Source organism: Limulus polyphemus, unplaced genomic scaffold (assembly GCF_000517525.1).
Source record: "Limulus polyphemus unplaced genomic scaffold, Limulus_polyphemus-2.1.2 Scaffold1345, whole genome shotgun sequence".
NCBI classification, from domain to species: Eukaryota; Metazoa; Arthropoda; class Merostomata; order Xiphosura; family Limulidae; genus Limulus; species Limulus polyphemus.
In genome coordinates this window covers 40,236-66,329 of record NW_013666955.1, presented here as the reverse complement: position 1 = coordinate 66,329, position 26,094 = coordinate 40,236, and the positions used below count along the sequence as shown (strand labels likewise).

The 26,094-nt window shown below is 33.9% G+C and overlaps 1 long non-coding RNA gene across 1 annotated transcript in view; it reads left to right on the top strand.

Moving 5' to 3' along the window:
- Positions 1–8,510: 8,510 nt before the first annotated feature.
- LOC111086706 overlaps positions 8,511–26,094 on the top strand; it is a 48,447-nt gene continuing 30,863 nt past the window's right edge. Inside the window, exons 1-2 of the long non-coding RNA XR_002611435.1 lie at positions 8,511–8,650; positions 15,345–15,471. This is a non-coding gene — a long non-coding RNA (uncharacterized LOC111086706). The remainder of the gene's footprint in view (positions 8,651–15,344; positions 15,472–26,094) is intronic.

Genomic DNA, 26,094 nt, shown 5'->3' with positions numbered 1-26,094 from the left:
AATAGGCTACCTCTGCGCTGCCCACCACGGGTATCGAAACCCGGTTGCTAGCATTGTAAGTCCGCAGACATACCAATGTGTCACTGGGGGGCGCTTTAGAAATATCAACATCATTGATTGAATATCTTGATATACAAGATGTTTTGTAGTATAGATACCTTCATAGAATGATTCAATATCACAAGCACCATCATATTTATAGAGAGCTATCATTCTAAAGCTACATTCACCTCGGCAGCCTTTCTTACATTCACAATGAATAAAGTCTTAGCAAAATAAAGCGCTCGGAAGTAGTGTCCATATTGATTTCTCAGAATCCAGTTTCTTTCATCCATCCATAAGGGCTAACTCTGATAGCCAGTTTATAGATTGGCTGCTTATTTTCTACAGAATTCTGCTAGTTATGTCTATTGAAGTAGAGCTTTTCATCCACCATACTTTTGATGATTCTTATCTATGTCAATGTGGGAGTTATTAAGCTGCCACGAAAGGGAAGTTTTAGTACCATGGAACGAGTCTTCTTCTGCTGAGCTGCTTGGATTATGGTCAATGTTAGCAACTGCAGATGTTGTGAACAATCGTTTGTGTAATTTAGGGGGGGGGGGTACAGCATAACTGGTCCTGCTGCTACTGCTGACCGTACTGTTGGCATACACTGACTGTTTATTAGATCTGTGGAAACCTTTCAAACATGGTAGTAGGAGACAGATAACCAGCAAGCGTACATCAACTGTTGAGCAAAGGTGCACGTCGACTGAATGAATGATTCTGAGGGGATATGTCGACTGAATGAATGATTTTGAGGGGACATTTGGATTCTGCTTTACCATTCTTACAAGCATCAATGTTAACCTTTGTAGTGAGTGACATTTCCCGACGATCACAGGGGAATGATGGTGTGAACTTACATTCAAACATGTCCTTTCTCACTGTGCAAGTAGCTTTTGAAATATTAATGAACACGGCATCAATATTTTATCTTCCATGTTTATAGATTATAGATCTGAGAAAGCAATCTATCTTCAGCCTTGGTTCTGTGGATTCCATTATTTACATCCACACCGAGCCCTTTTATGCGATCTGAATAAAACTAGTCTTAAAAACTGGAGATGTGTTTTCGTTTTTCCTCTTGACTTCCATATAGGTAACTAATTCAGAAAATGTTTTTCCTTAACTCCATCTGTCTGATCTATTCTAGTTTTCTTCAGATGCATCCATTCTCGCAGCTATGTTGTATAGTGACACGATACATCTGGAGTGGTGTTTGTCTTCAATCGCAACGTTATCACCTGCACTTAACTTGCCAAGTAAAGTCGTATCCCGTAATTTGATTGCACAATCACGTACTCTGACGTCTGTCTGAAAAGAGGAAGCTTCGTGTAATTATGCCAAAGAAGATACTTCATTGCAGAAAAAAAAAACTGTACTCTGTTTAAATTGCCTTATGTTGCAGACCACGTCGCGTATAATTTACATTAATGTCACCACTGCTCTTTGCATCCTCTGTATCTCCTGCTTTTTCACTCTTGGCACGTTTCCATTCTGTAGATTTAAACTTAATATAGCAAGAAAGGTGCCACTGCGTTTTGAGTTCTCTGAGAAGCTGTTCGTTGCCGTCTCTGTTATCAAGTCTCTCAACAATTACGCCCAAGGATATTTTACCAATTAGTTTAAATGTTCGTACATTTTCTGCCAGTGTTTTGTATCCCATATATATATTTAATATGTTTCTTCGACTAGCTGGACACCTCAAAACTTTCTTTATATTTTCGCGACACATTTCTGCCAATTAATTTCCTCTTCATTTTTCTTTGATTCTTGGAGCATCGATATGTTCACAATTTGTGACTGTTTTGATATCATTTTCAACTGTCGTATGAAATTAACAAGATCTTAACTTTCAATACGAACCTAAAAAATAAAATAAGCAAACCATGTACATATTCATCAGTGAAATAATACTAAATGTATATTAGTGGAAAATATGCGAAATAATAGTTCTTTCCTTTCTTTTTTTTTTGACCTTTACAAATTAATTATATCTAAATGAACTCAATAAACCAGTGGTGTAGTGATAAATTCTATACTGCCGGAAAAAGAAAACACACAACTCAATTCCTTTAAATTAAGCAGCAAATAAAACAACAACAAATGCATACCATATATACAATACTTTTAGTCTCCTTCAAATTGCTCCCCAGTAGCACAGCGGTATATCTGAGAACTTACCACGCTAGAACTCGGGTTTCGATACCCGTGGTGGGCAGAACACAGATAGTCCTTTGTGTAGCTTTGTGCTTAACTACAAACACACTCCTTCAAATCCAGTGTTAGGAAATAACAGTTTGCAAAATGCATTTTGTCTTTTATGGTGCTTTGTATACCTCCTATACTATCAACACAAATAACTAAAAAAGGGGGACCATTGTTGTATATTATGTAAATAATTAGCCTTGTAAAAATGTGTACACTTTAAACATATAGTATAATTGTAAAATGTATTTTATTAAGAGTTTTAATACCATATTCGTGCATCTTAATAACCACGTTTGTTTGTTTTGTAATTAAGCACAAACTACACAATGGGCTATCTGTGCTCTGCTCACCACGGGTATCGAAACCCGGATTCTAGCGTTGTAAGTCCGCAGACATACCGCTGTGCCACTGGGGGCACCACGTGACGTAAAAAAACATTTCATCATTTTAATGCTCTGACATCTGCTTTTGATCTGAAGCGGTCGCACGGTGCCTGATGCCAGCTCTTGAGAGAAAGTGACAAAGTATGTGTTGGGCGATCTGAGAGAGCACTACCAGTGGACATGTGCGATCACAGACAGCCAGTTTTCTCTGAAACTCTGAAGGTTTTGTTATGAAAGACACTTAATTTCGGATGTAAACTGGATAACTTAGTTTTTCTACAAATATTTTTAGTTTTTGAAGTGTCGGGACTCAGCTCCAATTTCATATGACATAGTTTCGTTCCGGCAACACTACATTCCTACAATGAACTATAGTATAGAACAGAAAATAGCAAGTAATGAGTACTTAGCCCTCATTTATCCTCACTTCATATGTTGTTGAAATTGTGGTCTTGACCGGAAGTTGTACTTTTAGGCTATTATTAATAAGAAATACCTTGTGTACTTTTAATTTTTTAATCTACATCTTTTGTGTCTTTCCGTTGTGTTTTAGACCACATTCTTTCATTCAAGTAGTATTTCGCATTTCATACTGAGAAAATTACCATTTTTATCGCCGTTACGAAAATAACCGAAATTTATAAATTCATCTTGTCCCCCTCACCTCCCATGTCTAAAATCTAAGGAAAGTTTGTGCCGGATATGATGTTTTTTACCATAAATAACACAATTTTTACGAAAACATTGCACATGTTGGCCGAATAGACACATAGGCAGCTTCTAACTGGTAACCCTTCTTAATGGTCAACAGTTCTAAGTTAGGGATTGCTATACTAGACTTTTCATTCAAGTTGAAAATACCGATACCAATCACCCATTATCACTTTTCTTCTAATTTACCTCTCATTTGGATCCGAATTTAATTTCGTTGTTACTGATTCTTGATTCTGAATATTTTTGGTATCACCTTTATTCTAATTTGATTCCATATTAGTTAAACTTACCATTACTTCCTCAATTAAAAACAACAACAACAACAAAATACAGCTATACATAAGAATCATATTCTTTATTTTAAAATTCAGTAATAATTGGAGTAGAGATGTACAAAAATTATTTATGTATTTATTACCAATCCAAGTTTACTATGATAAAAAGAAAAATCGTTTAAAAAAGTAATTTGTAAATTAGTAAATAATAACTAATGTAATTTTTAGTAAACATATTACGGTTTTCCGGTGGGTCAGCGGTAACCATGTGGACTTCCAACATTAGGATCTGGGGTTCCAATCCCACTGTAGCTTGATTGCAGATAGTCCACAACGATAACATTCTGTAAAGTTACGTGACTTTATTTCTGATCATATTTCAGTTCTTATTTTCGAATATTCCATGTATAACATTTAAAACAGAAAACCTAACTAAATAATAACATACATATATTTATTTTTTCTGAGAGTCTTAGATGGTTCTTGATTGTTTTTTAAAGTTTGCAAGAAAGTCATATATGCGGTTCGCAATAGGGTAAGAAATGCTTCTATGAAAAAAATTAATAGACAAAATATAAAAAAAACAGCATTTGTTTTTTGTGCAATGGAATCCCGAACATTTCTCTCTGGTGTTGCCTATCGTTATGCCACATATAAGTGAATAATGAGAGACGTTTATTTTCAGTAATAACGAATACAAGGAAGTAAGGATCAAAGACAAAAAATAAAATGATATGACGCAGAACGCTTCATAAATGTTTCATATACATCAATATTGATGAAGTTTTAGCACCTTTCTTCCGTAATCATGGTTTACATAATTGTGTGACAATATACATAAAGATAGAATGTATGTTTAATACAATATGTTCAACCTGTTTTCGCAATAATTTATTTAAAGCGAATTATGCTGTCTGTCTCTAAAACTGAAAGAAACAACGTTTTTATCGCAAATATGTATCAACAAAAAACGCGAGTCAACCAGTTCTAAGAGACATAGCGTTTGAAAAGTTCTGTCATTACAACAAGTATATCCCAGCAACCAGTTTCAAGAGGCATAGCGTTTAAAAAGTTCTGTCATTACAACAAGTATATCCCAGCAACCAGTTTCAAGAGACATAGTTCTGTCATTACAACAAGTATATCCCAGCAACCAGTTTCAAGAGACATAGTTCTGTCATTACAACAAGTATATCCCAGCAACCAGTTTCAAGAGACATATCGTTTAAAAAAATCTGTCATTACAACAAGTATATCCCAGCAACCAGTTTCAAGAGACATAGCGTTTAAAAAGTTCTGTCATTACAACAAGTATATCCCAGCAACCAGTTTCAAGAGACATAGCGTTTAAAAAGTTCTGTCATTACAACAAGTATATCCCAGCAACCAGTTCTAAGAGACATAGCGTTTAAAAAGTTCTGTCATTACAACAAGTATATCCCAGCAACCAGTTCTAAGAGACATAGCGTTTGAAAAGTTCTGTCATTACAACAAGTATATCCCAGCAACCAGTTTCAAGAGACATAATCTAAATCTTCTTTAGGTCGGTCTGTTGAAACACCTCTCTAAGTCGCTATGCTGAAATCTTCTTTAGGTCGGTCTGTTGAAACACCTCTATAAGTCGCTATGCTTAAATCGTCTTTAGGTCGGTCTGTTGAAACACCTCTATAAGTCGCTATGCTGAAATCTTCTTTAGGTCGGTATGTTGAAACTCTTCTCTAGCTCAGTATATTGAAACTCTTCTCTAAGTCGGTATGTTGAAACTCTTCTCTAGCTCAGTATATTGAAACTCTTCTCTAAGTCGGTATGTTGAAACTCTTCTCTAGCTCAGTATATTGAAACTCTTCTCTAAGTCGGTATGTTGAAACTCTTCTCTAGCTCAGTATGTTGAAACTCTTCTCTAGCTCAGTATGTTGAAACTCTTCTCTGGGTTGGTATTTGAAAACTTTTTTATTTGATATAAATGGAAAATTTGTAGTTATTGTTTAGTACTACAATTGGAAAAAATTACGTTGGTTCATGTAAAATGATTTTCTTCTCTTTATAGTAATAACATTACTTAATTGTAATAACATTACTTAACATTAGTAATAACATTACTTAATTGTCCACTAGCCGTCTTTTTGTTCCGTTTGAAGTGAATATTAATCAGAAAAAAGGCATGCAACTTTTTACGCTAGCTTTCAAAATGTTGCTAATTCTCAGGGCAGACTAGGTGAACAATTGACATATAGTATATTTAGATATACCATATATCGTTCAATGCATCCTCGTGCTAACGCGATTTCATACGTCACTATTCCCAGTTCCTTATGTGATTAGGTCACGTTATACAGAATTGGGGTTAATTGGACACACTAGTAGCACTGCCAGGATATAACGAGGATTTGTATCGTGGCTTTAATTAGACTTCGTCGCGGTATCTTTTTCTACTTTTAAGAGACTTTCTGAGTTAATTGGCATATAATATTTTATGATCTTTGGATATTTCTTATATTGAATCCGTCTTCTCTACACTTAACTCACATTATAAAATATCTAGAGAGATGCTAATTTACCATAGGCATCTATCTATCTGATTAAATAAAGCTGAATTTATAACTCAACATCCTGAAATCACTTTATTATCTGGTGTTTAAAAAAACACTTTGTAGCTCGGAAAACCAGGATCAGATTATAACTCAGTATATAAAGATAAGTTAATATCTCGTTATACCAAAACCAATTCGTAGCTCACTATATTAAGATTCATTTGTAATCATTATACCAGAACCAGTTTTTAATTAAGTATACTAAGATCAGTTTCTAACACGGTAAACAAAATCACTTTATATTTCGTTATATCAAGGTCATTATTCCAGGATCAGTTTGTAGTTCGGTATAATAAGATCAGTTTGCAACTCGGAATACCAATATTAGTTTGTAAATCGATATAATAAGATCAATTTGTATCCAGGTATACCAGAATAAGTTTGTTATTCGGTGCATTAAGATTAATTTGTAATTCGATAAACAAAATAATTTTTTATTTCCATATTCCAAGATCATTTTGTAACTTGACAGACCAAGATTAGTTTGTAACTTGAGATACCAATATTAAATTACAACTCAGAATAACAAGATCGATTTGTAAATAGGCATAGCTGGGTCAGTTTCTAACTCGGTACATCAAGAATAATTTGTAACCCGGTTCACCAGGATCAGCTTTTAACTCAGTATAGAAAGACCAGTTTGTTTCTCCTTATACCAAGATCATTTTATAACCCGATGTAACAAAACTAGTTTGTAACTCGGTATATTAACATTAGTTTGTTACTTGACACACGAAGATTAGTATGTATCTCAGCATACGAAGTAACTAGTTATACCAAGATCAGCTTGTTACTGAGTATACTGAGGTAACTTTGTAAATTCAGTATACTATATCAATCTGTAACTCGAAAACAAAGATTAATTTGCAACTCGTTATACCAGGATCAGATTGTCACTAGGTATATCAATATCAGTCTGTAACTTGACATACCAAGATTAATTTGGAACTCGGTATACTACATCAGTTTGTAACTCGACATACCAAAAATTAATTTAGAACTCGGTATACTACATCAGTTTGTTACTCGACATACCAAAATTGGTTTGTAACTCGGTGTACTACATCAAGATCATTTTATAACCCGATATAACAAGATTAATTTGGAACTCGGTATACTACATCAGTTTGTAACTTGACATATCAAGATTAATTTAGAACTCGGCATACTACATCAAGATCATTTTATAACCCGATATAACAAGATTAATTTGGAACTCGGTATACTACATCAGTTTGTAACTTGACATACCAAGATTAAGTTATAATTCAATGTACCAAGATCAGTTTGTAACTCGATATAGCAAGGTTACTTTGTAACCTGGAATAATACAATCAATTTGTGATTTGGTTTACCAGGATCTGTCTTTAACTCGACATACAAAGATCAGTTTGTAACTCCGTATGCGAAGATCAGTTTTGAACTTGGAATACCAAGATTAGTTTGTAACTTATTATACAAAGATCAATTTGTAACTGTGAATAGGCAGATAGCCCAGTTGCTTTGTGCCAAGAAGTCCCAGTAACTGAGTTTATCAAGATCTATTTATAACTGTGTATACAATGGTGAGTCTGTAACTAAATGTACTAAGATCATTTTGAAACTGAGTGTGGTATGATCAGTGTGTTACTAAGTATACTAATGGGGTGTGCGGAGATCAGATTGCAACTCGGTAAATTTCGGTTTATTTTATGATGAGGTATTCTGTGGCAGAGAAGTTAAAGTTCTTTTTTTATTACAAAATAAAGAAACTTAAGAGCTTCGTGTTTAAACGTCTATCGTGGTCGGTTGAGACGTGCATGTGAGCATTGTACTTCAGTAACGTTGTTTTTACCGAAACGGTGATTTTTTATTTTTACTGATATAAGATTAAACCATAGAAGTGTTACCGGTAGAAAAAAAAAGTCTTAATTTTCTGTCCGTGAGTATTATGAGCTTTCTGACTTTCCAAAACGATTACGTCGTACCTCACAACAGAAAGTAATTCATTTCCAAGTGCATGCACGTGGTACATCCCGCAAACAATGTTCAATACTCTCACGTGCCATATTCATCACACATTATAGGTTTTGTTACTCCTCCAGCCAAAAACTATGTTTCACAAGAGACATTTTAGAGAGACGATATTCTGCCTCAGAATAAGTAAGATTATTTGTCTTATTTATTAGAGAGACACGATCACGTGGCTTTCCATTTCCTCCCTTTCCCCCACCTCTCGGGGCTGAAACGGGTACATGACTCTGCTACTAGACTGACTGTGTCTTTCAGTGTTCTTGCTGTGCATGCGGAAAGAAGTTGAGGTTGCTTATTTGCCTCTAGGTCTTAACTGATTGAAAGAGGATCTTGAACTTAAATACAGAAAAGGATGTTTTAACTCTGCGCAACGTTTTTCTAACGTTTCTTTCACTTTTAAAGAACATACTAGTGATTCGTAAGTACATCATGTTATAGATATTTAGTTCACTTAAGGAATACTTTACAAACAAAATTTTAAAAATGCATTTCTAGATTTTATAATTTTAGGCTTTTTGCTGTTTGATCATTGATTTAAAGATCGTTTAGATTCGCATAAGATAAAAATATCCCTCCATAAAACAGTCTTAAGTCATATATCTGCTCTTTCATAACATGTTTTAATGTATGATTTAAATAGCAACTTTATGTTAACGAGTCGTTTGTTTGTAATTAAGCACAAAGCTACACAATGGGTTATCTGTGCTCTGCCAACCACGGGTATCGAAACCTGGATTCTAGCGTTGTAAGTCCGCAGACATACCGCTGTGACACTGGGGGGGGGGGAGCGTAACGAGTCATAACTGCTGTTATTGCGTTAAACTGTTTACAACTAGTTTTAATTGTGGATATGTAAAGATGAGTGGATTTATTGTTGTTTATAGATTGGTTTATTTCTGTACATGATAAGTGAACAAATATTAGAAATTTCTGTCATTTTTTTTTAATTCAACCAAAAATTAAATCAGGGCAATGATTTTCATTTCTGCGATAATTTGAGTTACGGTCTTGATTGATTGTTCGAGCCCTCCAGTGGCGCAGCGGTATGTCTTCGGACTTACAAAGCTAGAATCCGGGTTTCGATACCCGTGGTGGGCAGAGCACAGATAGCCCATTGTGTAGCTTTGTGCTTAACTTCAAACAAACAAACAAACAAAATTGATTGTTCGATTGAATTCAGATGCAAAATTAAATATTTTTTACCATTTCACATTCATAAAGCCACTGTTATGTCTGAATGTTGGTTAATTATTTTATTATTGTAAAATAATAATCTACTAACGTTATATTATATATAGTTAAATACAATAAATATTTGGTAACTTCATTCTTCTACGCATACCTTATAATCGTTACATTAGTGAAATAAAAAGTACCTTTTTTTAAACCAGCAACCGTTATTATTCAGGGAAAAAATTCAAAATTCAAAACTTTCAACTAAAAAAAACTCAGCAAACGTGCATTTTGTGCTCACGACCTGATGGTATTATCACACATTCTTATAAAATTTTCTGTTCAGCATTTATGGATTACAAATAGTGCGTTTTTATTTTCGTAAACTAATTATGTTCTTCTTAAAGAGTTGGGTGATTGCTTAGGACGGATATCCTTCATGAACAGGTTGTTTGTAATCTGTAACTGAATAAATAAAGACTCAAACAAAGATATTCTAAGAATGGGACAAACAGTTATTTTAGTTGGATATCGGATAGTAGATGTGGCCATAAATATTGAAAATTGGCTTCAGCCGTGAGCTACCATTTCATTATAGTATAATATTGAACTAGTTACTTTGACATTGCTTTTTTAAAATGTAATATAGAAGTATAGTTCCGCATAATTAAGTGGCCATTGCAGGCCCATTAAGGGAATGCGACATGCGACGGAATGAGATAGTGCTTTATACTCTCGAGTCTCCACTGAGACTGTTGTTTGGATTGTGCTTACCGTTGCTGTTACTGCTTCTGCAGTGCCCACCTGTGACATACAGTGGAAACTCAAAGGGTGGACGTGATGTTTATTTAAACTACATAATGATTATGTGTATTACAACTAGCAAGATTCCTACTTATGAATACCGGGAAAATACTACTATGTTTAGAAGTTAGTAGAAAGCACAAGTGTGCCAGATGATGCAATACCTATTATGTGTGACGCACTTGCAAGTAGTATCATCTGTGTGAAATATTCTGATATAATCCATTGATGGAAATACTGCTATCTGGTTATCCGATTCCTTACAAATTAATATCCGATTAGATCGGATTTCGTCGGATAGTGCAATATCCAGTCAGATCAGATATTTGTCTCATCCCTTTTTTATAAGTAACTGAGCATTCACACTACGTCTGATGTAAAATCACGTCAATAGGAGGGCATTATATCAGCAGAATAAAAATATACAAATTAAAAATGTCGCAAAATAGAATGTAGCATTTCAGAAAATGTGAGTTGCTGTCTGATAAACATTGTAACTCAGTTTTAAACCTTACGTGTCTTCAAGAGAGTTTAACCTGCCAGTAGATTAATATTCAAGTTCAGTTTCAGAATGTTTTTCAACGTACAACCAATTACTAAGGTCATCGGTCACTTTAGCTTAAGTTTAAGAAATGATCCTATATATATACACACACACACAGAAGTTCATTACGTTATATTAAAACGATTTTGGAGCCTCGCCATGTCAGTACAATCTATGCCACTACGTCAAGTCATGTTCTGCCTGACAACTGTGCATCTTGACAAGAGCTGTGCATCATAGTTTCTATTGCAGATAGCTCCGCCGTAAAGTTATCAATTTTAAAGCACACCACTCCTCCATACAGGCTTTCTCTAATCCATATACTGTACAAGAACGACGGTTTCCTAGCGCATGCTTAAAAGTCTAGTTCCATAGAAATGTATAAACGCTACGTCCTGGGACTTGTCCAATATATTTGCGAATGTAATAGCATGAATTATGTTTCATTCTCCAGCTGCTTGAAGTATTCGATGGTTAAATGGAGATATGACTGGAAGTCTTATTTATGTGAACTCATACCTTGTTGTCCTTGTTTCAAGACATAAATCCTTCTAGGTTGTGTTGCATGCTATTTCATGTAGCACGTGAACAGCTTTTGCCACTAATATTTGTGCTTGTGAATTCTCACCTGTTACCACGGCTGGATTACAACTTGCTGTAGGTCATTTTTTGGACGTTCCTAGTGTCCCAAGTTCATTCATACTCCTTTATTTTCCAATGCATTTAATTACAGGTAATATCCCCATCTTAGAAATGATAAATTCCCGATCTGAACACATCTTCATGATTTAAATGTACGAATATTTTGCACCAGAATGAATTATTACAACCCTTCTTAAAAGTGACCAATTTTCGGCGGTATCACATTATCTACGTTACTCCAAACAATGTCAAATGTAATTCTGATTAATGCTATTCCACAGTGACTTTATATCGAATGTAATTGTTGCGTGACTTGCTGATTTGAATATTCAAAATCTTTTAATACAACATACTCAACCCTATATACCTATAAATATTTTATTATAAATACATTTAAGTCAGTCTAAAAGCGCTGATCTCTAATATGTCCTTCAGCAACGAAACTATACATGGAAACATTTGTGAAACATACTGTAACATTGTAAAAGCTTAATTAACCCTACAGACTTACAATATGCTGAACCATAATGATAGCATACAATCGTATTTGATGAGTAAGCTCTTTGTTCTCTTTAGATCAGGACACTTGGTTAAGATTTATCGATGTAATGTCAAGGAATGTTTCCTAAATATCCTGTGGTATGTTACACAATTCCAAAGGTTCTTATTTACCTATTGACATGATTTTTTTTTCGATCCAGCTCCTTATTTCCTCAATGATGTTCAAGTCCGAATTTTGGACAAGCTAAGGCGGGAATTCTAGCACTGACGGTTAGCTGATTTATCACTCTCTTATTGGGTGGATGACAACCAGTAACAGAGTACCCCATCAATATATATGTATATATCTATTTTATGCGTTCTGATCAATGTACAAGGTCTGGACCCATAGGGAAAATAGACATTATTTTCTTAAAGTTAAACAAACACGTATCTAATGTCAGTTCTACATATTTCAGGAAAGAAAATGTCCTGATGGCACAGTATACCAAGTCATGTGTATGACTGTTAATAGCATCCAATTTTAATAATAAATAAATAAGGAATACATTGTGTATTTTTCCCTATGGGTCCAGACTTCTGGGACATCCTGTACAAGTATGTGTTTGTAATAAGTCATGTAGGAATATAAATATCGTGTATCCTGTAATTCTGATATACTGAAATTTATCAGTAAAGATGACATTTTAATACTTCCAAAGTCGTTTGCCGCCACCGATACGTTTTCTGGACTGACCTATTCGGTTAGCATTAGGGTAAACACAGTTTGGGTGTAGTAATTTCACTGTTAAATCGTCATTAGTTTGTATTAATTAAAACGCAGATAAGACAAACATGCATTCCCTCCAAATTGGCCTTTGTTCTAGGAGAAACTCCTAAACTTAGTCTTGACCACTGCTGTTTGTTCACATGATGTGGACATTTTAAAGAGATTAAGTGATGAGTGAGCTTCATATTAGTTCTTGTTGTCGTAGCAAGCTACTTACTTTTGGTTTTGTTTTGTTTGTGTTTTGTTTTAATTTCGCGCAAAGCTACACGATGGCTATCTGCGCTAGCCGTTCCTAATTTAGCAGTGTAAGACTAGAGGGAAGGCAGCTAGTCATCACCATCCACCGCAAACTCTTGGGCTACTCTTTTACCAACGAATAGTGGGATTGACCGTCACATTATAACGCCCCCACGGCTGAAAGGGTAAGCATGTTTGGTGGGATGGGGATGCGAACCCGCGACCCGCAGATTGCGAGTCGAGCGTCCTAACCACCTGGCTATGCCGGGCCGCTTACTTTTGGATAAAACTAATATCAACCCGGTATGGGTAGAGCTAATTGAATACACTTTTCTTACTTATAAAGGTTATAATGCATTGTTTCATCAGTTGGGTACCGTCGCTGTTAACGATATTTTAGTCCGTAAAGCTAACAACACAACACTTCATGATGTTCAGGAGATTTAGGTTAGTCACAAATCCATATATTAAGCTAACAATGCGAAACAATCTCTATAATACAGTATAATAACAAAAATAAATAATAAAACTAGATAAACAAAGTATTCTGTCTCCCAGTAGGACAGCCGTGAGTTTACAAACTTACAGCAATAAGGTCCGGCGTTCGATTCCACGCGGTGAACACAACAGATAGCCCAATATAGCTATGCTCTAAAACAAACTAACCAATACTGTTAACGCAAGTGGCATTAAAGAAAGAATAGAATATACCTCATATACATAACACGCATGTAAAGAGCGAATTTGTTGATGTAACGGTACTTGACAGATTACAGCTTCTTATGAAATATTTTTATACGAATATAGCATCCATCATCATCATAAGAATTATTTAACTACACTTATAGTCTTCATATCTGGTAGATTACAGCTTCTTATGAAATATTTTTATACGAATATAGCATCCATCATCATCATAAGAATTATTTAACTACACTTATAGTCTTCATATCTGGTAGATTACAGCTTCTTATGAAATATTTTTATACGAATATAGCATCCATCATCATCATAAGAATTATTTAACTACACTTATAGTCTTCATATCTGGTAGATTACAGATTTTTATGAAATATATTATGCAATATAAATAAGAAATCTGGGAATTTATGATATATAAAGAACGGTACTTAGAACGGGTCCTTGAAGACAGGATCGGAATGAAAAGGAATGACTTATAAAGACAGTGAGTTGGTGGATTAATGCATGGTTTCTGTTACGTCATTTACTGTCATGATAATTTATATCTCAACAGTAAACAAACGATCACTTGAATCTATACTACTCCTATGTTATATTATTTAATTAGAACAGAGAACGTCTTGTTTGTTTTTCACGAAAAAAAAGAGACGTTAAAAAGATAGTTGAAAGTTGAATTAGAGAAAACAGTTTGTATGTTGTGTGTATGGAAAAAACAGTATTTATAAAAATATATGGTAAGTTATTTAGGAAAAGAAAATGGTTCATACGTTGTGTTATTAGAAATAGGTTGATATGGATAAGAGTATAAAGTCAGATGGATTAGATAAACTGTGTATATGTTGTGCAGAGAAGAAACAGTGTTTGTTTGTTTGTTGCTAAGCGTAAAGCTACACAATTGGCAGTCTGTATTGTGACCACCACGACTATCGAAACCCGGATTTGAACATTATAATCCTTTAAACGTACCACTGAGCCATTGGGTAGGTGGGGAGGGGCAGAATAAACAAAAACGGACAAAAGTACTAAGGTATTCAAGATACAAAGAAGAGTTCCGTGTGCATTTTTAGCAGCTCGTGTTGAATCAGTGGAATTCGTCTTTTTCGCTAAAATTATAAGACCGCCCCCTTTTCTTTTCTTAATAGCACTAAACACATATTTTATCTTATTTTAACTTAGTCACCTTGATCCTTGAATTTAACCTGCAAATAAATAAATATAGAGCCCAGATTTCTCTCTTCGAAAAGCGGTAAGTCTGAAGGCTTGTACTGGTAAAAACTGGGTTTCGATACCCGTGGTGGACACAGCACAAATAACCCGGTGTGTGGTTTGTGCTTCATAATAAATGAACCCTTTGAAAAAATTCAAGATGCAAATTTTAATGGTTCCCTTAAACGGGTTATTCTGATGCTATAAAAAACCCGAAGAATTTGCAACAATGACAATTGCCAATTGTGTAGAAAACGTTCTTAATTTAATTTATACTATTAAATCGGCTCTAAACTTGAATTATAAGATCTATATTATTTGTATTACATTTATCTATATAGTTTTCTTGAGGGACTGTGGTACCGTAAGCTGTAGTAACTAACATCTTAGAACATTTGGAAATTTTTTGTCATTTGTTTTTACTAAATAATTAAAGTCAATTATATAAATACCATTAACATTTGACTGATTTGAATTATTTTGGTCTTTTATTTTTTAAAACTGAAAATAAAAGTAGTCACTTTTACTCCACAGACAAAATTCCTGATACACTGAACTGATAAGTTGTGTGGTTAACATACCGCCTTGTGGATCAAAAGGTCCAGGGTTCGAACCGCGACATGCTGCACTTTTATCTACGAAAGTGTTCTATCTGTATGAGGTAATCACGCCATTTAGCTACAATAATCGTAATAAGCAGGCTAATTGCTTACTTTTGCAACTTATCTGGTTAACACTTCTAAATTAAGTTGTCTTGATATGACTGTCTGGCTCATATGTTGCATAAGGTACTGTTGATATTGAAACTACCAGACGAAAGGATGAAGTTAGATCATTCTTTTAAACAATAATGATACGGTTGTTGTTTGTGAAGACGGAAATGTGGACATACTGCAAACGATTTCTAGAGTTCTCGTGAATAACAGTATAAAATATTGTAAAATAAATAGAAAAACATTTTCATTTGAAAATAAGTAGAGCAAAATATTTCATGTTTGCTCCTGGAAAAGAAAGGAAAACAATAATAAAAAACAACTTGTAAAAATAAAATTTTCTATTAATATCTCTTTATGACTTTGAGAACGTTCATTGTAATTTTTAAAAGAAATAGTATTTTCTTCGTAGTGTAATTTTGTCGATTCCAACATTTAGAAGTCACTTTACGAGACGCCATCACTGTTACGAAATGAGTTTTTCTGGAACTACTTTTTCTATCAATGTTCATTATGTTTTGTGGATTAATTAATAACGACTGAAAATATTAATGATAATGTAAAAGTAAATAATGGAGCTTTTTATTCAAGTGTAAGCACCATTTTCTATGGGTGTTGCATTTACAAAAATTACTTGGTTATTTTACCGATTGACATGAAATGATGTGGCTTGAAACTCCTTGTTTTCTTATCAATATTTAACATGTGATTGTTGAACAATACATAACAACACTAAGAAACCACATTTTTCCTAGAATAAAATTCAGTATTGTTTCATTATCGTTTCTCAGAGTCAAAAAAAGATGTATTAGAAAGGGGGAAAATTATAATTTTCACTTCGAGTAAAGTTTACCTTTTTACACAAAATATCTAACATTTAGTGTTTCATTCTTGGAACTTTTTAAATATATGAAGCTTTAATTGTTTGTAATTTTTTGCTGTAAAATAATCAGCGTTTTACTGTTACTAAAAACTTGTTCTGCAGAGCGAAGAAATATCAAACATCATGCCTGAATCTCTCGTCTCCCAAGTGGGACAGTGGTAAGCCTGCGGACTTACAATGCTAAAGTCTGGAGTTCGCTCTATGTGGCTTTGCTCTCAAACAAACAAAACAACACACGAATCAGTAACATTTCACATATAAAGAAACAAAACCACACACAAATCAGTAACATTTCACATATAAAGAAACAAATCCACACACGAATCAGTAACATTTCACATATAAAGAAACAAATCCACACACGAATCAGTAACATTTCACATATAAAGAAACAAATCCACACACGAATCAGTAACATTTCACATATAAAGAAACAAAACCACACATGAATCAGTAACAATTCACATATAAACAAAACAAACCACACATGAATCAGTAACATTTCACATATAAAGAAAGAAAACCACACACATATCAGTAACATTTCACATATAAAGAAACAAAACCACACACGAATCAGTAACATTTCACATATAAAGAAACAAAACCACACACGAATCAGTACCATTTCACATATAAAGAAACAAAACCACACACGAACCAGTAACATTTCACATATAAAATATTTTTAGTGGTTACCTATATCTATGTGTAACTTAAATTTCATAGAAAAAGCAAAGTTCAAAAATTGGCAATTATATTTCCAACTAACGGTCCAACAACAGATGAGCAGCGTTAAAGCTAGAAAAGTACCCTATGCATTCAGAGTAATATCAAAATCTGAAGCTCTTAGAATAAGTTAACTATTTTAAAAAGAAGAGCTCACAGCTCTTGAAATACTTCAGTGAAATATATGTGATGTTAGAAACATTTTTCGTACTTTATTGTTTGAGAGATGCCTGTGATGTTTCTTTAATAACATTAACGATTGTATTCTCCGTTTTTCTGTAACACTTCTAGAACTTCGAATATGATTAGAAACAGTTATTATAAAGAAAATAAAATAATTATCGTAATCTCCGTTATACTGTAACAGGTTTAAAATGTCCGTATTATTTACAAAACATTGGAGCCTGTGACTGTTAGCTTTTCTTTAAAAGAGCTATTCTCAGTCACGTTTTGAGTTTTAGAAACGTTCAAAATAATAAAGGCAGGTGTCCGGCTTTCATTGGCTGATGCTTTATCGACATAGATTATTTATTTCTTAGTTTATTGTCTTTTACTTCTAGAATGTGCAAAAGATGTGTGCACCCGATTAACGTCGTTGTTAAAGTGATAAAACACTTAAAATTTAAAAAGAGTTACTAATAGCCAAACTTGAATAATGTTTGTTTATTTTTATCGGCAAGTATAAATAGACCATGTTTTACTCAAGCAAAAGTGGCATACATTTCAGCGTCCCGCTCTATTCATTAAATTGACTCGCATCTACATTTTTACAGACGCTAGTTACAAGACATGATAACCTTCCCAAGTTGTATTAGTGAAAACTAGCGACCTATTTTTTAACTTTATTCGTGTAATCCGGAAGTGTAGTTCTTCCGTTAACACTACACGGTGTTCTTAGCGGTTCTTCCAAAAATTATGAGAAATGTAATTAAACGAAAGGGGATCTGTGTAACTGAATATAAGTGATACTGACGTTTTTGGCTACGTTTTTGAAACGTTGGTTTCCTAGAAAAATTGCGTGTCCTGTCCAACTATATTAGCTATGTCCTGTCCAACTATATTAGCTATGACCTGTCCAACTATATTAACTTAACTAAATGGATTAATATCAATATCAAACTCAAAGTGAAACCTAATGTTTGTACATTATATGAAGATCAAGAGAAAGTCGTAGACCACATATTAGAAGAACTGGTTATGTTAATTGCCCTTTAATATTTCCCCTGTAAATAATATTCTGTACAATATATACAGGTTCGTTTATTAGCGCAAAATCAATGTTATCGCTTTGAAACCAATATTCTCATAATAGTGTGAAATATGTACAGGTTCGTTTGTTAGAATCAATGTTTGCATAATAGTGTGAAATATATACAGGTTCGTTTATTAGCGCAGAATATTCTTACACACACACACACACACATATATATATATATATACAGAACATTTTGCTAGCTCAGAATGAATGTTATGTTTTGTTTTGAAGTCAATATTCTGATGGTCAGGGAAGCTATGTATATACAGAAAATTTTGATAGCTCAGAATGAACGATATTTTTTGATGTTAATATTATCATCACCGTGTAAAATATACACAAGATTTCTTGCTGGCCGAAAATCAACATTATATTTTTTAGAACAAGTTTTCTTTAAAACGTTCATTGTTTTACTAGAATGATTATACGGTATACATTTTAAGACTTTTGGATGAAAATAGTATTCTATTCTATCAAACGAGTTATTATAGTTGATAAGCCTTGTTTTCTAGCATATCGTTTTTGTTTTTTTTCTAATATCTAAACGGAGAAAATAAGAAACCTATTTTGTGCTAAGACTAATTTCATTGTTGTCCAAAATATACAAGTAGTAGAAACTTTAACTTTCGAGCACTGATTACAAGTTCATTTTCTTTGGAATGTTGAACATGAAGTCAAATTGTTCCCTGTAGTTGTATTCAAATTAATTGATTGTTATTGTTTGTAGTTATGTACAAAGCTACACAATGGGCTATCTGTGCTCTGCCCACCACGAGTATCGAAACCCGGTTTCTAGCGTTGTAATTCCGCAGACATACCGCTGTGCCACTGAGGGGCAAATTAATTGATATATTGTGATAATATGGGAACTTAATGCCTCCTCTAGAAACTACACGAAAAGTTTCATGTTTGTTTGCAAACAAACATGAAACTTTTCGTGTAGTTTCTAGAGGAGGAATTAAGTTCCCATATTATCACAATATATCAATTAATTTGCCCCCCAGTGGCACAGCGGTATGTTTGCGGAATTACAACGCTAAAAATCGGGTTTCGATACTATTTTCTAATAAGATAATTTTACAAAGAAAATTGTTGTTTTTTTTTTGTAAAATTATCTTATTAGAAAATAGCTTTAAAATATTATGTATATATAAGAAACTTATTACTTGTATTTTGATTCTCACATAGTTTACCTTTTTTAATTTTGGAAAATATTTAGTCATTTTTTTTTTTGTTATTTATAATTAGATTTCATAATAAAACGACTGAATGTACAGATAATTATTATTAAATGTTTCTTTGTGCTAAGAAAAGAGTGAACACTACCGTAGCCATGTTTTTTTTAATATACTTTTTTGTTTTTTTTCCTGCGTCCGCTGCAGGAATCGAAGACAGAATTTTAGCGTTATAAGCCCTAAAGATTTTCTCTGATCCAACGATGGATAACCTGTTCCGAGACATCGAGAGCAAACATGTTTCCAACAATCATGATCTAAGTTTGAACACTTAAAGCATTCTGTTTGAACAGCACTTTGAAAATTAATGAAATTGCTAAGTCTTTAAATCAAAGTTTCTCAAGTTGCTGTATATTTAAATCCAGGTTTCCGAAGTTATTCAGTTCACTTAAAGATATTGAAATTGCTATGTCTTTAAAGAAAAAATTTGAAAGGTGTATAAGTTTCCAAAGTTATTCAACTTGTGTCTTCAAAGCAATGTTTTGCTGGGAATTGATCACACTTTATAAGGATGGTGTTCCAGGTCACGTGCTACTTATGCAACTGTTTCCTAAATAGTAGATCGTGCTCGGTTTGATGGATGCGATCACACACTACTGTTTGCCACAGGAATTTTTATCATAACAGCCTTTTGCGAAGAAAGACGAGATCAATCCTAAACCATACTTTTAGACAAACGTTCTACAGACCTTTTTCACTGTATGTAAACGTTAATTTCGAATATCATGTTTAGGTAGACCAACATCACAAACTTCATTGGAGTTGCATCGGTGGACAGACATGTAGTTGATTGGATGGACAGGCATGTAGTTGAATAGGTTTCTTAGTCCATTTTTCTCATGCAAACAGCTGTTAATTTCAAGGTGTAGCTAGAAGTTTGAGAGCCTTCGTTAAATAAGAATAATTCATCATTATCTTGTTACTGGCCATCGAAAGGGTTTTTTGTATCATAGATTTTTCTTTGGTAAATATAGTCTTCAATTTACAGTTGAGGGTTTTCCTACGGGCTCCTTTGAAATGTATTTTCGGAACCCGCTTTTGTCCTATACACTCTGCTGCGTCAAACTGTTGTGTGCTTTAATTCTGCATCGTTTAACAATCTGGTTGTGTGAATATGTTTCTTCTTTTAGAGCTGTGATATAATCCTCCACTTTCCGGTTATAAGGATATTGTTGGGGGCAACGTACGTCCAATGTTTAGTAATTTGCCATGAACAAACTATATATATATGCTAAATATGTCGCCCATGGCGTCACTGATGGCAGTTGCGGCTACACGCCAATACATTAGCATGTGCTAATCTTCCTTATACGGTGCTATTAACCCCTCCACCCTTGAAAAGTTACTCAGCTTGCTTTGTCTTTAAAGCAACGTCTTTAAGCTACATAAGTCGCTAAGTCTTTGCTATGATTCTAAAGCAAAGTATTAAAAATTACTCACCTCTATAAGTCTTTAAAACATTTTCCACCGTTAGTAAAGCTTTTATGTTTTTAAAACATAAAGTTAAACACGTCGCTATGTCTTTATAGCAGTTTCCAAATTTATTTAAGTTTATATCTCTTTAGAGTAAAGTTTTGAACGTTCCTCAACTCGCCATGTCTTTAAGGTGGACTTTACAAAGTTACTCAAGTTATTATATTCAATATTATAAGTCTGTAAAGCAAAACCTCTAAATACTCAAGGTGACATGTAAGTTGTAGAAAAGGAAGTGTGAGAAATCTGATCACAATACTTCACAACATATAATATTGCTTTGTGAGAAATCTGATCACAATACTTTACAACATATAATATTGCTTTGTGAGAAATCTGATCACAATACTTCACAACATATAATATTGCTTTGTGAGAAATCTGATCACAATACTTCACAACATATAATATTGCTTTGTGAGAAATCTGATCACAATACTTCACAACATTATATTATTGCTTGGTCTAGAAATATTATTGTATTAAGTTTATTTCATGCAGTAATTCCAGCTAGAGATCAAAGCGCCACATGTGGGATCTTTGCACCTTTATCCATTATCTTCCTAATTGATAAGGCTTCATAATTATACGAAACTCACTAAAGAAAAGTGATGGCCATAAGCGTGGGCCAGCGCTTCGAAGAGCCCCCCAGTGGCTCAGCGGTATGTCTGCGGACTTACAACGCTAGAAACCGGGTTTCGATACCCGTGGTTGGCAGAGCACAGATAGCACATTGTGTAGCTTTGTGCTTAATTTCAAACAAACAAATAAACGCTTCGAAGAAGATTGTGACGTATTTACCACTTATTAGCACGAGTGATATCGCTCGTTCACTATGTTGAAACTGGTGTGATACGATCGTCTAAAATGTACTTTTTGTGTGTGTGCTATGTTTTATGTATTTCTTTTCTATTGTTATAACTTGTTCTTTGTTTTTTACTCCTAATGCTTTTTATGTTCATTGTGACGTTTGTGTAATTCTTAACATTGCACTTGGTAGAGTGTCTTAGTGATTACAATGTAAGCCTTTTCTCACAATCTTCGTGTGCCTATCGGGATTTGCTGTGGTGAATGGTGAAAAAATACATTTAATGTGAAATAATAAGTTTTAGCCAATCGCCATTCTTTACAAACTGATTGGATCTGCCACAGATATTGCCATGGTTAGTTTGTTGGAAAATGAAAAGCTACACAATGGACTATTTGCGCTGTGCCCACCCTGGACTTTTGCGTTGTAACTCCTTACACTTACCACAGAAACAGCGTAGGACCTTTGCGAGGGAGTTAGTTGTTTTAGTTAATTGTACTTATTTTTCATCACCACATTATATTTTTCCCTCAAACCAGGTCAGTTGTGAAACTTTGAACTGTTAGTTATAAAAATCATAAAGTTTTTTTTCATGAAACTAATGACATAAACAGCACCTCGATCACTACTATGTATGTTGTATCCCGGCTGCCCTGATGAGCATTGGTATTGTACGAAAGGCTTCGTTGGCAAACGATGTGGCAGATGTAGTGCGGTTGGCATAATATTGTATATTCTTTTTGCTTTCACTCATAAGTTCTTTAGAAAAAGTATATATATATATAACATTACATGAACAAAATATAGCAATTTCTAGAAAGTTTTCACTTTAGCAGACACAGCTGTTTTTTTTTCGAACTTGTTTCTTTGTTTTGAATTTCGCGCAAAGCTACACGAGGGCTATCTGCGCTAGCCGTCCCCAATTTAGTAGCGTAAGACTAGAGGGGAGGCAGCTAGTCATCACCACCCACCGCCAACTCTTAGGCTACTCTTTTACCAACGCATAGTGGGATTGATCGTCACATTATAACGTTCCCACGGCTGAAAGGGCGAGCATGTTTTATGGGACGAGGATTCGAACCCGCGACCCGCAGATTGCGAGTTGATCTCCCACCTGGCCATGTTTTTTAGAACTCTCTAGATTTACAGGAACTTGATTTTCCTCGTCATTTTTAGCTGCACAGGTGTGAAGTATTTCTTTGAGGTTTAGTTTCTCGAGTTTAGTATAAGCTTGTTTCATGTTTAAGCTGGTTATCTGGTCTGTACGAGCTCGAGATATTCGACTCTGTTGAAAAAAAAGTAAAATTAATATAAAATATTTTATTGATTTCGTCGCCGTTGCCTATTTGGTAAAACCGTACCTGCTTTCCATTAAAATAGGAATGTAGACTAAACCTAAACTGGATTTAAAAAAACACTATAGCGCGGCGATACTTGAGGTGTGCAGAGTAGAAATAACCCATCATGTAGCTTTTTGCTTAACAAAAACTACAAGAAATAACAGTTTTTGTATTGTTTTATAAAGAAACTTAACCATACTCGTTGTAATGATTCCATTGCATACTGGCAATTAGCCTTTACAACAGACAGTGGCAGATAATTTTATCAACACAGGCTACTAGTAAAACTTAAAAAACATACAGATAATTTAACGTTAAAATAGCAACTATTAGTTAACCTTATCGACAGAAACTAGTATTTAACGTTAATATCTGACAATAGTAGTTATCTTTAACAACAGACACTAGCAGTTAACGTTAACAACTGACATTAGCAGTTATCTTTAACTAACACTAGCAGTTAACCTTACCACGAAAACTGCCTATTAGTGTAACTAACAGAGACTGGCAGCTAAACTTATCACATACATTAGCAGTTAATACTATCACACTCTGAAAACTAATCTTATCAACAGACAATAGCAGTTAGTCTTACAAATCTTTCCAATAGACAGATTGAGCGGACCTTACTGGATAGAAATAACAGTTAACCTTACAAACGTAAAACATCAATTAATATTACTTTTATAACTTGTCTGTTAAACTTACAAAGAGTAATATTACTAACGGACACTCGCTGATAACCATAACAACAAACACTAGCAGCTAAGCTAATAAACTGACACCGTGTATAATCGTACACACAGATACTGACAGCTAATCTTACCAACACATACTAGCAATTAACAGTATAAAGAGACAATTGGGAACTTACCTTATAAACAGATACTAACCATTAATGTTACCAAGAAACAATACTGATCTTAATAATAGGCACAGACAACTAATCTGAATAACAAACACTGGAAGCTAATCTTATCAACAGACATTGGTGGCTAAAGTTGTTGTAACTCTAACCACAAGCGTTAGCTATTCATCTTCAACCGAACAAATATTGTTAACCTTACTATCAGATAGTGTCAGTTGACCTTACTGACAAACACTTATAGCTAAGACTACAAGGAGACTCAGGCAGATAAAATTACTAAAAAAACACTAATAAGTAATATTATTTACATACACTAGCAGTTAAGTTTACCAACAGACACAGACTGTTAACATTATAAAGCTAACCTTACCAGTAAGTACTATACATATCTTACCAACATATAATAGCAGCCTGTCATACGAACAGTGACTAACAGTTAACCTCATCGTCAGAAAGTGGCAGCTGACCTTACCAACAGATACTAATGTGATATTCAGATACACTGATTTCCAACATAAAGATATCAAATATCTGCAATGCACTGAATGTCCAGAAAGTGTTAAGTAGAGAATAAAATGAACATGAACACCAAACAAATTAACATAAAGTTTACTCAAAAGTGAATGCGGGCTTGTATATTTCTGTATTTGAAGTTGAATAAGTTTTTTGATTACGAAATACATTAAAATGAATACACAGTCAAATAAAATCACATAATATATAGAACTAAAGATAATGTCGAAATGATCATAAAACTGAATATAACATTAAAATCAAATAATAAAAAATATAACTGAAAATATAATTAAGTGAAATTACAAAATAAAATGCCAGCCAGCAGTACATTTATAGTGTGAAAATTCAAGCAAATGATTAGCTGAATTAAAAAAAAGAAACACATAACAAGGTTGAACTAAAATAGAACATAGGAAAATTAATGTACGCAGAATTAAACCAAAAATATACAGTCAAAGCTGGTTGGTTGATTATTGATAAGTACAAAGCTACCTAAAGAGTGGGCTATCTGTGCTCCGTCCACCACGAGTATCCAAACTCATTTTCTTGCGTCGTAAGCCTACAGGCTTCCTGCTGAACCACTGAGGGGGAGGGGTATGGTTAAAGAGAAATGCACAAAATATAATAATTACAAAATAATACCGTGAAGTTTAATGAAACTGAGTATTGAACAGAACTAAACAAAAACTGATTATAACACAAAATTATCTAGGAAAATGAATGTTGAATTAAAAGAAGGAAAATACAGAGATACACATAATGTACAAGAAAGATTTACAATACTGTTCTTCAAAAGAAGCGACAGAGGACCATCGAGGTCCTCCGCAGATAACGGTCTCTCAGAAGATCTCTACTCATGTAATCAACACAAAATTCATGTTATAAAACTACAGTTAAATGTGGTTAAACAAAATTCATGTTATAAAACTACAGCTAAACGTAGTTAAACACAAAATTCATTTTATAAAACTACAGCTAAATGTAGTTAAACACAAAATTCATTTTATAAAACTACAGCTAAATATAGTTAAAAACAAAATTCATGTTATAAAACAACAGTTAAATATAGCTATACACAAAATTCGTGTATAACGTCTACTTTCTTTTGGAAATAATATCGAAGCGTTCAATGATGTAGGGAAATAGGTCAACTGCGCAAGTCAGAGATATTACTAAATCGAAACTAGTGAAAATCTGTGTTTTATATCATTTTTATTATCAGATGTATGTTCAGTGACTAGTATACTAGCTACCTGACTAGTTTGTATTTATTATCAGATGTATGTTCAGTAACTAGTGTTGACTAGTTGCCCTCCCTCTAGCCTATAACTACTAAATTAAAGGTGGCTAGCGCAGATTGTTCTCGAGTAGTTTTGTGCGAAATTCAAAAGAAACCAGTCCATTTCAGTTGGAAGATGGCCCTCCCAGGTCTCTATGGATCTAAATCCCGATGAATGGTTGATT